We start from the raw sequence: 13,562 nt of genomic DNA, 5'->3' as shown, positions 1-13,562 counted from the left end.
AAAATATATGATAGAAATAAACTGTATTCTATCAAGATGAAAATACTGATCAACTGGAGCATCAATCGTTACATACAATGAATATGAGCCTGCTTATATAGGCAAGGCTATATGGATATGTGAGCACACAAACATGACATGTGGCTCAATAAGAAACAAGGGTAGGTAGGAAATAGGTGTGGGTAGGTAGGAGAAACAATATAATATTCCACATGAGGTGGATCACCCACCGAAGGTGGAATTATCACTCCACAATAAGTGGATATGATAAAGTAGTAACAAGATCAACACCATAAAAGGTGGAAATTCTCCTACACACACTATCCTAATGTGGCACAAACACCCAAGTGTTTCATACCCAAACTACTATCAAAATGCATGTACCTAAGTAAACTTAAGTAAGGTGTAATAATATCCAAGATGAATAATTATTTACACCAACACCCCCCCTTAAGTGAAACTTAGGGGAATGCACTTAAATCTACACTGCAACTAAGTAATGCAAGATGGGTCCTGACTACGAGGCCATGTTAGGTACCCATGTACAAATGCAAATGCATGAAAGCCAATGCAAGGAAATCTCTCACAAAGTGGGGAAAGAGAGAAAAACCCAATGGGAAAAAACCCTCCCCCAAAAGAGAGATGAAAACTAGATACAAAGAACTCTCATAGAAGTATGTGAAGGACAAAACCCCATGTGAGGAAAAAGTCCCCCCCATATGAGAGAAGAAGAAGAGAGACTAGGAAGCCCCCCCTCAATGTGAAATCTGCACCAATGATAGAAGCTCGAAGATGAATGAAGAAATTGTTCCATGAATGTCAAACCACATTCCTCCCCTTAGGAAGAAACAAAACCAAAGGTGGATCCGAAAAGTCTCCTCAACCATGAAAGGAAGATGGAGAAAAAATACTCATGATGAAAGGAATCTCTGAAAACTACTCAAGTGTCTCCATGTCAATGTTGAAAGGTACCCCCTCCAAAGGTGGTAAATTGTGCCACACTGTTGAAAAAGGCACTCTAAGGTCTAGTGGAGATGAATGTAGAACAATATCCAAAGACTCATATGTCTCCTCAAAAGATAAAGAGACCTCCTCCAAGTGTTGTACAAAAGTATCCATAATCATGTCAACCTCTAAAGATTGATCATGTAGAGAATGTACAAGAGGGTTAGAGTTATCCCTCGCAACAATCAAATAAGGATCATCTTCATCAAAGAGAAGATGAATGTCATGAATGGTGTCTCCCAAATATGCAATGTAGGAGTCCACAAACAAACCTGCAATGTCTATCAAGTAGGCATCCCAATCAACTGAAGCTGGAAGACATGAAATATCCTGTTGCACTAAATCATAAGAAGGCAAAACTGTCACACTAGCTACATCATCAAGTGCAATAAGTGGTGTGATATCAATAGAAGGAGATGAAATGCAAGGCTCAAGAACGGGGTCACATGTGAGAATCCCCAAGTTCAAATGCCCAAAGTTCTCCTCAAAATTTGAATCATCAATATAGGAAGAATCAACCTCATCAATAGGACCAAAATCTAAAAAAGAGTACAACCGAGATGCATGATCAACCACCCCAGTCGCAATGATAGCTCCACTCTCCAAGTCTCTAATGATAACTGAATCAGGTGTGAACTCCACAATTTTCCTAGTTGCCCCATGTGTGATTTGATAGATGGAAAGAAGATTATTTGTCAAGTGGGGTACACACAACACATCATTGAAGGAGTTATCCCCAATGGCAATAGATCCTTTCCCAATCACATCCATGTATGTATGATTTCCCATCAAAATCTGTGGCATGTGGCAAGGCTCAAATGTAGAAAACATAGATTGCAAAGATGCCATATGATGAGAAGCTCCTAAATCTAGAAGCCATCTCCCTAAATCATGACTTGTAGTAGCACAAAGAGCTTGTCCCTTTCCTTTATCTGTCCCAAAAGAGTGATCCTTTCCTTTATCCTTGGAAGAAGAAGCCGATGTAGACATTCTAGAAGGTAGGTTGATTCTATTCTTCTCAAGAAGATTCTTCAACTCATCAATATCCTTCTTATAACAATGATGTTCATCATGTCCTGACTTCTTGCAATATCCACAAAAAAGATTGTCCTTATATGATTTCCTCTTAGGTGAGAATGGTGAATCACCTTGTTGTGGAGAGGAAGGTTGTGCTCCATCTTGATGTGGTTTAGACTTAGGTTGCTTTTGATTCTTACTTCGATTCCCTTTGTTATCCACCAAAGCTTGTGAATTTGAAAATTTGAGAATCCCCATCATGGTCAACTTAGATTGCTCAAGTATCAACATCTCCATGAATGAATCAAATGAGGGAGAAGTGTATGAGGAACCTTGAGCTAACCTATGAGTGTGAAAGCTAGATACAAAGGCTGCATACTCTGAAGGAAGTTTGTCCAACAAGTTATAAACTAATTGAGCATCCTTTTTGTCAATTCCACAATCCTTTAGCTTTGCTCTTAGCTCAGTTGCTTTTGTGACATAATCTTGGATTGTATCAAAATCCTTGGGATCCAAAGTTGTGAGTTCACTATCAAGCTTGTAGCCCTTAATCTCATCAACTTGACCATACAATTTCTTAAAAATATCCCAAGCCTCTTTAATTGTTGTACACTTATCAATGTGAAAAATGAGGTCATCTGATACATACTTTCTAAGAGTTCCAAGTGCCATAGCATTCTTAGTAAGCCATTCAATTTGAGCATTAGGATCAGGTGGTGCTGTAATAGTTTCATTTACATAATGAATGAGTCCTTTTTCCACTAGTTTACTCCATGACTTAATTTTCCATGATGCATAATTATGAGGAGTTAAAAGTGGAAATTTAGGAGAACCCATAGCACCAAAATGAAAAAACAAAAGATAGAGAGAGGCACAATCACACAAGACACCCCCCCAAAATACTCAATCAAGAAATCCCCCCAAAATGGTGATTTTGGCACTTTATACTTAGTGTGTATACAATGGGCCACTTGCAAAACAAGGCAAAGTGGACTTCTGATTTCAATTTACAACTTCTCAAAATGAGATCTAAGAGACTTCAACAAATACTGCTAGTGATCTAAACTGAGATCCAATCAAAATGCAAGTACCAAATATGCACTTTCAAAAAAAACGGCACCTGAAAAGGAGTCCATATGAGCCCAAATGAAGCCTCCAAAGTTGTAAAAATTGGGATTTCATGATTTCTGAAAAACTTGTTTTCGAAAATCAGAAAACTTCTACACCACTATACAGATCATGAAATTCTACCCCAAAACAAAAAAAATTGCTCAAAAAAACGAGTCCGGATGAATGAGATATCACTATTTGACAATTGCCTGCAAAATTATAATTTCTGGAAAATTTCCGCCGCAGAGTCAAACTTTAAATGCCTCTAGATTTGGCCTCCGAAGTCCGATTTTGATGAAACAAAAGGCAAAAATGACTTTCTTGGACCTCCTAAATCCAATGGTAACCTCAAATTTGACACATCAAGCTTTAATAATAACTTGCAATAGAAAGCTCCAAAATGCAAACCCCAAATAACATCAAATTTCTCTCAATTGGCAAACCAATGACACTCTAATGGCTCTGATACCATGTGAGACATTGACCAGCTTTGATACCATGTGAGATTTTTCCAAGATCAAGAGGCAATGGAAAACACAAATAAGAGAGACAAAATATATGATAGAAATAAATTGTATTCTATCAAGATGAAAATACTGATCAACTGGATCATCAATCATTACATACAATGAATATGAGCCTGCTTATATAGGCAAGGCTATATGGATATGTGAGCACACAAACATGACATGTGGCTCAATAAGAAACAAGGGTAGGTAGGAGAAATAATATAATATTCCACATGAGGTGGATCACCCACCGAAGGTGGAATTATCACTCCACAATAAGTGGATATGATAAAGTAGTAACAAGATCAACACCATAAAAGGTGGAAATTATCCTACACATACTATCCCAATGTGGCACAAACACCCAAGTGTTTCATACCCAAACTACTATGAAATGCATGTATCTAAGTAAACTTAAGTAAGGTGTAATAATATCCAAGATGAATAATTATTTACACCAAAAAAATGAGTCATCATCATCATCATTCTACTACTTGACTAATGCCTTTTCTGGTTCAGCAGATTTCTCCTTCTCAGTTTTCTCTTCCTCTTGTTCTTTCTCCTTTTCCTATTCAAAGGACTTATCTACAACTTTTTATGCAGATTTCTCCTAGGTAGCCTGTGAAACTGGTGGGAGTTGTGATTTCATTGGTTGATCTTTTACCCGTGGGGGTGGAATATCCACACTTGGTTGAGTTGAAGGTATATCTAATACATTAACCTATGAACCAGTAATAACCGGTGGTTGCATATCTAGTTCAATAATAATCCCATATAGATCAATGGTATCCTGTATTTTATCAACAAAGATCACCGGTTGGGAAGTAGTGTCATCCTTCTTCTTGATAGGATAGACAATATCAGCTTGTAATATTTCTTCCTCATCCATTTTCGGTCCTTCCACAGTATCTTTCTCATTAGCCCATTGGGAATTTATCAGTTTATACATTGTTTGAATGTCCCTTGCTATCTGATGAGTCTCAACTTCAGCAGATTACATCTTTCCACATATTAGCTTTAATCTCCTTGAATTAAAAGAAAATTATGTTTTGTGTTTATCAAACAATGCAATTAACTCATCGTTAGACAAATCAAGAAAATATTGAATAAACACATTATCAATAATTTATTTTTCTTTCTTCACAGCTTCTTCCCATTTATCCAAAAGAATAGAATATAAAGAATCAGAAATATCCTTCTTAAGATCATGAGTTAATCGATTGTAATGACACAAATAGTTAATTACCTGTTGAACAATTTGTTCCTTCTGATCTTCATTGAATGAATCAAAACATTCTTTAACATTATCAAATCTATTCCTTCCCAATGTCTTTACCATTCTCTCAAAATTAGTCATAGGCTTGTAAGACAAAGCTTTAATGGGAATACTTTGTTGAGAGGTGGCTTCAGCTGGTTTGGCCTTCTTGCCAATTGCCTTTACCTTCTTTGGCTCCTCCTCAGTGTCGGTATCATCAGATTCTACTTGAAGAATCAATTGCCACCCTCTTTTCTTTGTTGCAGTTTGTTTCTTTATGTATACCTTAAGTGTTGGTTCCTTTTTAACTTGGACACTTTGTGTCACTCTAGTACTTGTTGACACTGGAGGTGCTTGCTTAGCCTTTTTCTTTTTCCTTTTACCATGATTGGGTGGAGCACTACTGGTTTCAGCTTTTGCAATTTTCTCCTCAACAGTATTGTTGTCCTTGATTTTAGCAAAGGCCAAAATCGTGAGGCAACCCTACAAAACTGGTCTGTTTCGTACCTTACGGTCTCCAGGAGAGCTTAATCAACTAGGTCAGTTGGTTCATTTTGTTTCTTGTTTTCCATTTTTATTGTTTTCCTAATTCCTTTAAGTTTAGTGTTTTACCTGCAGTTCGGACTTTAAAGTCTAAACTACAGGGTTCTTTTTGCTCTATACACATCGGACTTTAAAGTCCGATGTGTATTTGTAGGTTTTCTTGCCTGTAGTTCAGACTTTAAAGTTTGAACTGTAGGTGGTCTTAGCCTGCGGTTCGGACTTTAAAGTCTGAACTGCAGGTGGTTTCTCCAAAGTTGCATGTCGGACTTTAAATTCTGACATGCAAGTGTTTCAAGCCTGCATGTCGGACTTTAAAGTCCGACGTGCACTGCAAGTTGGCATTTATTTCGCATTTATTGTTAATTATGGTTTTCATATTTATACCTCTTTTTGGTTTATTTGGTTAATTTTTTGCATTATCGTTTGTTTCTTCTCTCTCCTTTGCTTTCTGTCCTCAGATTTCGTTCACCTTGACTCGGTTTAGATCGTTTCATTGTCGGAATTTTCCTTCTCCATTGCTGCGAGGTAGGGTTTTTATTTTACGGATTTTCAGGTTTCTCTTTTAAGTTTGCATTTTTGTTGTTTTTCCTTATCGTTTTGTTTTTCTTTCTTTCTTGTTCTGCTTCCTTTCAGGGTTTTCATTCCTTGTTTTGAGAGGCAATTGGATTTTGTAGTTCAATTGTCTCCTTTGTTTCAGAGGACAATCGGACTTCAAAACCCGATTGCCCTCTGAAGTCCCCTTTCTCCAGCCGCATACTGGATTTCAAAGTCTGGTGTGCAGTTGGATTAAAGGATCTCCGCATATCGGATTTTAAAGTCCGATATGCAGGATCTTAATCTTCGCATATTGGACTTTAAAATCTGATATGTAAAGAGGAGTAGGTTGACATGTCGGGTTTCAAAACCTAACATGTCAACCAATTGTTTTTCCCCTTCGTAGGCACTTCAGACTTTAAAGTCCGGTGTGCCTTTATCCCAGATCATACATCGGACTTTAAAGTTCGATGTGTTGATAACCCTTTCCATATTGCACATCAGACTTTAAAGTCCGATGTGCTAATCAAGTTATTTTTAATTGCATTTCAGACTTTAAAGTCCGATGTGCAATTTTTGTTTTCAAAAGAGCAGGTCGGACTTTTTTTCCCAACTGTTGTTTTTGGCAATTTTACTCCTAACCCTGTTTTGAGTCTCGTTTTTTGATTCGTTTAAGAAAAAATTATTTAGATAATGATGAATAGCTAATCATCAGTGTTGAATGTAGTCATCACGAATGTCAAAGCTCCCTCACAACAAGCTTGAGTCTTCCTTAGGTCAGTTGGAATCTTCTCCAAGTAAAGCATCATCAAGAAAGATGAAATACAAGTACGACAAGTACTTGAATCTGTACCCAGAGAGTTCAGTAGACTCAAATATTAAGGAGATAAAGACACCGAAATTGGGCATGTCAATATGCAAGAATTTTTTGACCGGGTTCAAAAGGCTCATGCTCATCTAACCAGTTTAATCAAATCTGAGTTGCATAAGTATGCATCTTTCCCAGTTGCGGCTCATGATCCTGAATTTGTACTGGCAGTAGCTGATCACTTTGATCCAAACACAAAACAAGTAAAAGATGAAGATCAGAATGTCATCATGACCCTAGACAGTGTATTCTTCAATAGTGTCTTCAAACGTTCATCAGTTGAAGAAGTGGCTGATATTTCTCAAGAGAGTGCTCAAGATTACTACAAGAAACATGAGGATAAATGCAAAAAGGTGATCAATACTATTTATGTCTCTACTACAAGAATTTCCCTCACCTCACAATGGTAATTCCTTCCACAAGAGTGATTTTAATGAGGAATATAATGACATGGTCACCATGTTATCCAGAGTGAGAGGGTTAAAAGACTCATTATTTTCAAAACTGGATGTCTTATTACATAAATATAATCAGAAAGGGGGCCGTGAGAATTGATTGGGGAGAGCAGATAAGTGATGCACTTTGTGCTCAATTGAAGGAGGTCAAGGTGACACTGAATTTTTACATGACCTCGTACCTGGTTTACGCAATTGCTTCAATGAGGCAATATCCAGGCTTGTCTACCAAGGGTGACAGAAGATTGGCGCCCGTTTGGGAGTACTATGACCAGCTGACTATCAAGAATCAAGGTAATCATTATAGAAGGGTTAATGATGACTTCTTTTTTGTATGGAAGTGCTTTTTTGGTAAAGGCCTGCAGAAGAGAAGACTATCAGAGGCCGCTTACTGCAGGGTATCTCATTTTGGGTGTGTATTTCTGCAGTTTCCCATATTCACCTAGATCCGAATTGGATGTTTCTCAGGTGAGCCCTTCATTCTTCAGAGGTTCCCTTCAGACAAAATCATCCTTATGGAGTTCTACAGACAACTGATTAGTGTGCATGCGAAACAATCGCAAGCACATAAGACTGGGCTGAAATTCCCATAATCAATTGGTAGATACTTAGTGCTAACTAATCCCAAGGCCAAAAATATGAAGGAACAAATGCAATGGAATACCATGAGAAGATTCAAGGCCCAAACAAATTTTGATTTCTATGGTATAAAGAACAAACTAAAAAGAAATTATACTCATATTTATAGGTTTCTATGGTATTTAGAAATTTTGATTTCTATGGTATTTAGAAATTTTGATTTCTATGGTATACTCTTCTAAAGGTAACACAATCTTCTCAAGAGGTTGAATCCATAGAATCCTCAATAGATACCGAAGCCCTCAAGAAGATTGAACAGGTGGGAGCTAAAGGCCAAGTGATGGATGAGTGGATCTCATGACTAAGGTTAGAAGGCTCTTATCTTCTGAGCTCAATAGCGGAACTATTGTCTAATTATGAAGTAATCTAGAGTCAAATGAAAGGACTCAAAACCTCTTTATCATAGGAGATTGAGGAAGTTGTGAAAAGTACTACCTTGTGGAACAAAATGGAGGACTTCAAGATAGATGTCCTAGTTGACAATAAGGTAATTCCCACAAGGGAGAAATACATCAAGATCTTGTCTTTATTGTCTCATAAGCAAGAGACAATGAAGTTAATGATTGCAAAGCTGGACCAGGAGAAGAAAGAAGGTGATGATTAGGTTGACCTTATTTTTGCCAAAGTTGGTGATCTCCCTTGCTATTTATATGATGGTGATCAAAATCTCATCACTGCCGAAGTTGTCACACAGGAATTCCTTTCTTTGATGGATCAATGCACGGGACAAGATTTCTTGCTTGATACATTTGATAAACTATTAGAAATTCAGGTCAGCTTTGAAGTCCTTGCATCCATGCTGAAGGACGTTAAAAAGAAATAGGTGAAGATTCAAGATGCAATGTCCCGTGTCCAAATCATCACAAGTTCTACCTTGATGCTGAACGAAGCAGAGATGAAAGCCATCCTTGCTAAATTTGAAGATTTCTAGAAATCCAATGAAGAAGAGAATCAAGAATGAAGTACCCCTTTTTGGCAACCTTTCTTCATGTAGCTGCACTGATAGATGCTTTCAATTTTTGTGCAGCTGCATGTTTTCTTTAGTAGTAGTTGTAGTAAAATGGGACTGTGCAGTTGAATAAGTCAACTGTGCCCACCTTTTTCTCAACTTCTTTCCCTATATAAGGAGGACCTTTTTGTAAATATTTTATATTTTTCATGCTTAGCAAAACTCCGCTGAATTTTTTATCCCAATTAAGACTTTGGGCTTTTGTGGTGAAAATTCAATCAAACAAATAAAGAAAACAGTTTTGTTGATCACAAACTTTGTGTTGTATCAAGAAAAATATTTATATAATTTAATGTTCCTATGTCCATTGAATATATAATATCTTTAATTCTTTGAGCTTTAAGATATTTCTGCGTGGTTAGAGAGCTCTCAAATGTTGTAAATAGACTTTATACTCTTAGCATACTTTAGAAATCTGCTGATAAATTAAGTAACTTGTGGTAAGCTTTGTATTTCTGCGGTTATTTGTAGTTTAATGGATTAGAAATCTATACTTGAAGACTTTGAGCTTTAAGCTAAGTTTATAATTATTTAATTTGTAACAATTAGTGTGAATTAGCATTACCTTAAAGGAGACTTTGTGTTGCTTAATAGTAACTCTTGGTGTAGTTTGTTAGATTAATAGTTCTTTTCTTTAAGTATCTGAAGAGGTAGAGAAATTGTAACTAGGTGAAGGGAGAATACATAAACTCTGAAAAAAGAGAGTTATGTGCCCAACACCAACCCACAAATTTAATTTCTTATTAATTAGAGGAGAAATTTCATAGGGAACCTCTCCTTGGTTTTAGGAGAGATTAATTTCTTAGCATAGCGTTGTGTGAATTATATATTTTATCATTAGTACGTTGGTGACAAAAAATTCACCCAACAGTTTTTTGGTGACTCTGCTAGGGAGCGACGTGCAACTAGTTTGTCTTTTGGGTTGTAGTGCTCTTTTATTGTAATTTCCATATTGTTGCTTTGCTCTATATTCTAATCTGGTTGATCGACGTTACACTCGTGAACAGCAATTAGCAGGAATTGTTGATCCTACATTTGAGTTATTACAGCAATTGAATTTCCCTTTTGTGACACCTCCACGGATACTTTCTCCTTTGCAGTGGACACAAAGTTTTCCTCCATCTTCACGGCAATCTCCTGTACCAAGTGAGGCATCAAGTTTGCAAGTCTTAGTTCTTCCATTTGCAAATAGTCTTTTAATACCACCCTATAATCCGTTAAGGATGGTCATTGTTGGCCCTTGGGGCACAGCTTTTGGTCCTTTGAAATTGATCGCACCTTTGCATGAACTTCCCAAAGGTACGCGAAAAAATTTACCCAAATTGTTGGGTGATGATTCTCAACATCTAGACAAACACATTGCTTCCTTCTACATTGCATGTGGAGTCCTAGGTGTTGAGCATGAAAATGTTTCGGTGAGACTATTCATTGAGACTTTGCATGGAGCTGTTGTTGATTGGTTCTATCATCTTACAAACACTTGTATCACAAATTGGGCAACTCTCAGAACATTGTTTGAAGCAAGGTTCAAATCTATCGAAGATGATCACGCACTGATGGCTTAGTTAACGCAAATGAAGAAAGAACCCCAGGAAGCTATGCGTGAATTTGTAGTGAAGTTCAACAGATTGCACAATCGCATTCCAGTTGCTTAACGGCCCACTGCTGGGAATCTGAAATGTTTCTTCATCAACACCCAATTGTCAAAGGTGAGTTTTCTTTTGCAAAGGAACAATCCTACAGAATTTTCCATCGCTCAACAAATGGCTATATTGGTTGAAGATGATCTTATCCTTGCGGGTAAGATGAGGAGAGACCCTAACAAGGTTAGGAGTAATCAAGTTGTCGATGCATCTCTCTCTTCAACTAGTTATGTTGATCCTATGATACAGAAGCTAGCAAATGACTTGTTTGCACTTAAGAAGCAAATTTCTGTTAGGATTCCCACAGATACTGAGAGGGGGGGGGGGTGAATCAGTATCTAACCGGTTTGATGATTTTCTTAACTTAAAACATGTAAAGCATATCAATACTGTATACCGGTAAACAAGAAATAATGCAATAAACAGAGATAACAGCAACCACATGAAAAACACACCATAACACAGTAGTTTAACAAGGAAACCCGGTGTGGGAAAAACCTCGGTGGGATTTGCGACCCACAATATTCACTTACTGGCCAATAAGAGAATATTACTGCTACAATAGGGGCCTGCACATGTAGGAAGGCCAAGTGCCTAGAGCTCACTGCTCAATTACAAAATGGGAAGTCTCACTGACTTACAAAATGGATTATATAAATCCAAAGTCTTGTACTGCTTCAAAATAGCATCTACTATGCCAAATCCAATACCGGTTTATAGCTCTGCTTTATACATAAACCCTTAACCTATAATTCGCATAATAGGTCTGCCTTGTTTCACCTATATATTTTCTTCCATCTGTTAAAAAATGTTCTACAATGATCTCTTATATATATGAGTCATTTTACAACTTGCCAAGTTGGCTTACAATTATTTTACAATAATTAACAAAATATACTACAAACAAAATTCATGTCGACTTCTGTGTTGGTATGCTTCCTTTCACTGCCGGTGCCGGTGGTCTATGTGTCGGTGTAGAGTCTATCTTTGCTGGTGTTGGTAAATTGTCTTGCCGATGTCGTAGGATTGTAAGGTTGCCATCAATGACAAAACTTTCAATCACCTACAATATCTCATTGGAGTGTGCATTTTCCAACAATCTCCCCCTTTGGCATTGATGGCAACACTCATGAGAAAAATCAAAAAAATGTTATCCAAAAGAGTCTGCCGGAATTGTCTTACCAAAAATTTGTGTACCAAAAGAATATGTGCTCCCCCTGAGCTGATGAGTCATTTGCTAGTTATTTTTCTCATTCCACTACTCCCCCTTTGGCATCAATGACAAAAGTTGTCAAAGTGTCAATTGAGTGTGGTTTCTTGTTTCATCCTAGTAACCGGTTGGTTACAATCTGAAAAAGATCTGCCAAAACTTGATTCAGGCTTTCAATGAACTTTTTGTTGTCTTGTATTGCGGCCTCTGTCCTCTGAACTGTACTGGTGAGGTGTTGCATTTGCTCTGTCAGTGTTTTCTGTCCTTGAATCAAAGCATCAGATATTTCTTTTCTTAAGGAGGCAAGGTAGTCCAATTTTGGACTAAGTCTCCATTTTAGATCTTTAGCCTTTCCTTTTATTCTCTCATTTTCTCTTTCCAACTTTAGTAGTTCTTCCTCAAAACCTATTATTTTCTGCTCAAAAACTGATAATGAATCAGATGAATTAATGAAATTATCAGCTAGTTGATTTATTTCCTCATGTATCTTGTTGATCTTCTTGTCTATATCAATTGTCAAAAAGTTAGTTTTACATGTATCCCTATACAAAGTTTTAAATTCCTTCAATGTACTACACAGTTCCGGTAAAAGTGTGTCAAATTGCCTTGTGCACTTCTTTATTTTTTCCTCAAAGAATTTGTGTTTTTCTTTATCTAATCTCTCCTTGAATTCTTCCTCTTTTATTTGTTCAACTGTCATAGTGTTGTCAGTAATATACTTAGACAAAGTGTCAAGTTGACTCAAAGAATCTTTATTATCTACATTACATTTAGGTGCTATCATTTTCAAAATTGGAATGGTATCATCTATTGCCTTGTATGCTTGTGAGCTACAATCTGTTATTTTCTTTATGGAATCCAAAAGAACTTCTGTTACATTAGTTGATTTGAATTCTGCATTTGAAGAACCAACAATCTATATCCCGTCGATGGGAGCAGTTTCCTTGCTTGTGGTGCCCTCTAGTAGGTCAGTTTGTGTTTCCATTTCTTTAAGCAAAGGTTTGGATTTCTCAATTGTTGTCGGTGGCACTATCTCTCTGTGAACCTGTTGCTGTGATGGAGCCTATTGCTCTGTCTGTTGCTCAGTGTTATCATCTATCAGTTTACATTCTGTACCATCTGTTACCAGTGGCTCACTAGCCATATCTATTTTCCTAGTTGTATCCTTATCTACCACAATATTGAATTTTTGTGTGTCAATGTCAACTGTATATAACACCTCAGAATATGGATTTGTGTCCTCTTGTAGTTTGTCCATACTTTCACTAGCCGGTTGATTTTCAGTGGTAACTACTAGTGGAGTATCCAAAGGTGGTGGGGATAGATTATCTTTTATTTTTATGCTAGGTGGTCCACCAACCTTGCCTTTTCCCTTATCCTTATCCTTCTGATATACTTTGATGGGTTTAGGGTTTCTATATTCTTCCTACTTTTCCTTCTCTACAAGGAATATGTCCCATGCATTAGCAGTTTCCTCTACAACCTCATTCACTCTACCAACCATAAGTGCTACGTGTCGGTGTGCAGTAGAAAATATTGACCGGTTAGCCTCAGAGATTAGGTCATCTATCTCTTTTGGTGAGTTAATTGGATATACAACAAGTAGTTTTTCAATTTTTATTTTCTTATCAAGCTCTACAACAACTTGCCTTCTAGCTTTAAGTCTTTTAAACAGTTCTATCGGTAATTCATCTACAACTTGCATTAAAAATTTCTTGTAAATGTCCAAGTGTAGAATTACACTATTTTCAACTTTCCCCTTGTC

The sequence above is a fragment of the Cryptomeria japonica genome, chromosome 11, assembly GCF_030272615.1.
Source record: "Cryptomeria japonica chromosome 11, Sugi_1.0, whole genome shotgun sequence".
Taxonomy (NCBI): Eukaryota; Viridiplantae; Streptophyta; class Pinopsida; order Cupressales; family Cupressaceae; genus Cryptomeria; species Cryptomeria japonica.
Note: the sequence above shows the minus strand (reverse complement) of the source record.